The sequence below is a fragment of the Mus caroli genome, unplaced genomic scaffold, assembly GCF_978045245.1.
Source record: "Mus caroli unplaced genomic scaffold, Mus_caroli_1 scaffold_1, whole genome shotgun sequence".
NCBI classification, from domain to species: domain Eukaryota; kingdom Metazoa; phylum Chordata; class Mammalia; order Rodentia; family Muridae; genus Mus; species Mus caroli.
Genome location: NW_028227256.1, coordinates 54,186,784 through 54,191,397, shown reverse-complemented (window position 1 = coordinate 54,191,397; position 4,614 = coordinate 54,186,784). Strand labels below are relative to the sequence as shown.

The following is a 4,614-nucleotide window of genomic DNA, read 5'->3' as shown; positions in this document are numbered from 1 at the left end:
AATCTCAAGGATACAATAGAAGCACAAATTCACGCTCTCTTTTCTCATTGTTGTTGTGCGTGTGCGCGTGTGTGTGCGTGCGTGTGTGTGTGTGTGTGTGTGTGTGTGTGTGTGTGTGTATTGTGCATATATTCTTAAATGCAACCTGCTCAGTCTGAATAATGTTGCATGATGATGTGTAAGAGTTTCCTCCCAGATTGAAGGAACAGTCTATCTTACAAGGAAACTCCTGAAACAGAAATGTAAATGGCTCAACATAGCTTCAGGAAATTCCTGAAGCTGACCAGAATCTGAGGCTAAACAATTCCAGCTAGCGAGAGTCACTCAGACAAGCCAAGTTGCAAATAACTCTGAGACCAGGCCAGTTGCCTGGAATAAGGAGGAAGCAGCTGAACTGTCTGGAAGAGGTTTAGAGCAGAGTCACTTGGAAAGGATACTCTCCAATTGGCTGAGTTGCCTGTAGGCTGTGCAGTGAGCTCCAGGTTCCCAGCATTGCGAACTGTCAGCCATGCTGGGGTGAGCTTTGGTGATGCAGCTCTCTCTGAGTCATTTCTGTTTCTGTAAGTAACTCCTTACCCACATTCCCAAAGTAATCCCAATAACACTTGTTGGTTCACCAAGATGGACTTTGATGGTCTCTGTTCTCTGGTCTATCCTGGGCTCCCTGTGTGAGCTGAGTAGATGTGTGGAGCATCTCCCCAGGAATAGTTTCATCACATAACATTTGTATGTATGTTTTTAAGGTTGGCTACTTGACACCTAATAACCTATTGGTGTGCTCTCCCCTAGGGAGGATCACCTCTTCTGCTCCCAGCTCTTCTCAGCTGACAGACACTCATTTGTAAGCATATTGATCAAAGTATCCCTTGCAACACAGATGACATATAAGCAAATATTGGAAACAATATAAACATTTGCTTTGTAGAGATGAATCACAAAACTATAGCAGATATCCATGTATGAAGTTTTGGAAGAATTTTTGAGCATAGAAAACATAATCTAATGTAGAGTGAATTTATAGATAATTAATTAATATAACAAGTATTTATTAAATAACCTGCTAGGCAGTATCCTCAGTGGGCAAAATAGAATTTATTTTTTTTAATTTTTAATATTTTTATTACATATTTTCCTCAATTACATTTCCAATGCTATCCCAAAAGTCCCCCATAGCGCCCCCCACTTCCCTACCCACCCATTCCCATTCTTTTGGCCCTGGCATTCCCCTATATTGGGGCATATAAAGTTTGCAAGTCCAATGGGCCTCTCTTTCCATTGATGGATGGACCTGGAGGGCATCATCTTGAGTGAGGTAACACAATCACAAAATAGAATTTATATTCTTTCCAGTGTCTTATGCTAAAATTGAGAGAGGATGAAGGAAACACACAACATGTAATCAATCCATTAATTAATTGATGTATTATTATTTAATTAATTCATATGATAAAAAAGAATAAGTGCTAGATGGCTCAGCAAGTAAGAGCACCGACTGCTCTTCTGAAGGTCCTGAGTTCAAATCCCAGGAACCACATGGTGGCTCACAACCATCTGTAATGAGATCTAATGCCCTTTTCTGGTTGAAGACAGCTACAGGGTACTTACATATAATAATTAAATAAATGGATCTTAAAAAAAAAAGTTCTGGGGGTGTGCTGGAGCCAGGCCACGCTGCTGCTTGCCCATCGCCCGACATAGTGCACTAGCAGTCTTAAAAGATTCAAAGTCCAAGATGGCAACCCTCAAGCACCAGCTGATTGTGAATCTTCTTAAGGAAGAACAGGTCCCCTAGAACAAGATTACAGTTGTTGGGGGTTGGTGCTGTTGGCATGGCTTGTGCCATTAGTATCTTAATGAAGGACTTGGCAGCTGAGCTTGTCCTTGTTGATGTCATGGAAGACAAACTCAAGGGCGAGATGATGGATCTCCAGTATGGCAGCCTTTTCCTTAAAACACCAAAAATTGTCTCCAGCAAAGACTGTTGTGTAACTGCAAACTCCAAGCTGATCATTATCATAGTGGGGGCCTGGCATCGAGAGGGAGATAGCAGACTCAATTTGGTTCAGCGAAACATGAACATCTTCAATTTTATCATTTGCAACATTGGGAAGTACCGTCCATACTATAAGCTGCTTATTGTCTCAAATCCAGTGGATAGGTTGACCTACATGGCTTGGAAAATTAATGGCTTTCCCAAAAGCCGAGTTACTGGGAGTGGTTGCAATCTGGCTTCGGCTCCATTACCTGATGGGACAAAGGCTGGGGTTCGCCGGCTGAGCTGTCACGGGTGGGTCCTAGGAGAGCATGGCAACTCCAGTGTGCCTGTATGGAGTGGTGTGAAAGTTGCTGGCATCTCCCTGAAGTCTCTGAACCCAGAACTGGGTACTGATGCAGACACAGAACAGTGGAAGGATGTTCACAAGCAAGTGGTTGACAGTGCATATGAAGTGAGCAAGCTGAAAGGTTGCATACAAATCCTGGGCTATTGGCCTCTCTGTGGCAGACTTGGCCGAGAACACAATGAAGAACCTTAAGCAGGTGCATCCCATTTCCATCATGATTAAGGGTCTCTATGGAAACTATGATGCTGTCTTCCTCAGTGTCCCATGGATCCTGGGATAAAATGGAATCTCGGGTGTTGTGCAGGTGACACTGACTCCTGAAGAAGAGTGCACATACCCTCTGGGGAATCCAGAAGGAGCTGCAGTTCTAAAGTCTTCCCAGTGTCCTAGCACCTCACTGTCCAGGCTGCAGCAGGGTTTCAGTGGCGACCACACACTTCTCATCTGAGCTGTGATTAGTACAATTGTGTTAAGGTGGTCTGTGGAAATATCTCAGTCCCCACAGCTCTGCCCTGCTGCCAAGTGGTACTTGTGTAGTGGTAACCTGGTTAGTGTGACAGTCCCACTGTCTGTAAGACACACTGCCAACTGTATGTCAGCTAAGTTTATCCTGTGAGCTTGCTGGATGGAACTAGAAAATATCATCCTGAGTGAGGTGACCCAATCACAAAAGAACCGACATGCTATGCACTCACTGATAAGTGGATATTAACCCAGAGGCTCGGAATACCCATGATACAATTCACAGACCACATGAAGCTCAAGAAGGAAGACCACAGTGTGGATACTTCAGTCCTTCTTAGAAGGGGAAATCAAAATACCCATGGGAAGAGATACAGAGAGAAAGTGTGGAGCAGAAACTGAAGGAAAGGCCATCCAGACACTGTCCCACCTGGGGATCCATCCCATATACAGTTACCAAACTCAGACACTATGGCAGATGTCAACAAGTGCTTGCTGACAGGAGCCTGATATAGCTGTCTCCTAAGAGGCTCTGCCAATGCCCGACAAGTACAGAAGTGGATGCTTACAGCCATCCATTGGACTGAGCACAGGGTCCCCAGTGGAGAAGCTAGAGAAAGTACCCATGGAGCTGAATGGGTTTGCAGTCCCATAGGATGAACAACAATATGAACCAACTAGTACCCCCAGATCTCCCAGAGACTAAACCACCAACCAAAGAACACGAGAAAGGGACCCATGGCTCCAGCTGCATATGTAGCAGAGGATGGCCTTATGGGTCATCAATGGGAGGAGAGGCCCTTGTCACTGTGAGGTTCTATACTCCAGTTTAGGGGATTGCCAGGACAGGAAAGTGGGAGTGGGTAAGTTGGTGAGCAGGGGGAGGGGGGATGGAATAGGGGGATTTTCGGAGGGGAAATAAGGAAAGGATATAACATTTGAAATGTAAATAAAGAAAATATATAAGAAAAAGAAGTTTGTAGTTGGCCAGTTCCTGGAGAACATAAATGAGGGTAAAGTTTAATAGTTGATATTTTTCAATCTATAAATAATACACACACACACACACACATTCCATAAACACTTGTGTGATAATTTAAACATTACTGTCTGTTAAAGTGTATGAATAGCCTGGATTGATGCATCATTGTTTAAAAAGCAGAGAATTCCTTAAGCTGTAGTTTCAAATGGTGCCTTAGGAATCCTGGATGTAGGTAACTGGTATGCCTTGCAATCAGGGCTATTTAGTTACTGACTTGACTTCCTGAGAAATGCCCCTGCTCATTTTTTTCCACTGTAAACAAGAAATAAGTCATTAGGCTTGTTTCTAGCCACAGACTCATCCAACACACACCACATCTAACATTTTCCCTAGCCTTTGAAAACAAATTTTGAGTTTAGTAGTAAGTCTTGCTTTGAGGAGATTACTTGTAATATTTTATAATGCTTACCAGTGAGTCTGCTTGGGGTAAGCCAGTAGGCAGCCACACATGTGCCCTGAAGCTGACACAGGGGCACCTGGTTGGAAGGTTTGAAAGGGCACTGTTGTACTTATAGGCAGGTCACCCCATGGCCCCTTCCACCTGGGCTGGCTTCGTTTGTTTCGTGAAGTTAATGGGTACCCACTTCTGCAGCAGCCTTTCTGAATTCCTCCTGTGAAAGATTTAGTCTGAAAATTGGGATCCATGGTTCCTTCCACAGATGCACAGTGTCAAAACCATCTTGCAAAAGGATGGTTGAGTACACACACTGCTTTAGGAAGGTAGAATGGTTCCATCCATAGGGAACCCTTCCAGCACTGTGCCCGGTG

The 4,614-nt window shown here is 44.1% G+C and overlaps 1 pseudogene; it reads left to right on the top strand.

Moving 5' to 3' along the window:
* The first annotated feature begins 1,732 nt into the window (after nucleotides 1–1,732).
* On the top strand, nucleotides 1,733–2,728 carry LOC110297953 (L-lactate dehydrogenase A chain pseudogene; annotated as a pseudogene).
* The last annotated feature ends 1,886 nt before the right edge of the window (nucleotides 2,729–4,614 follow it).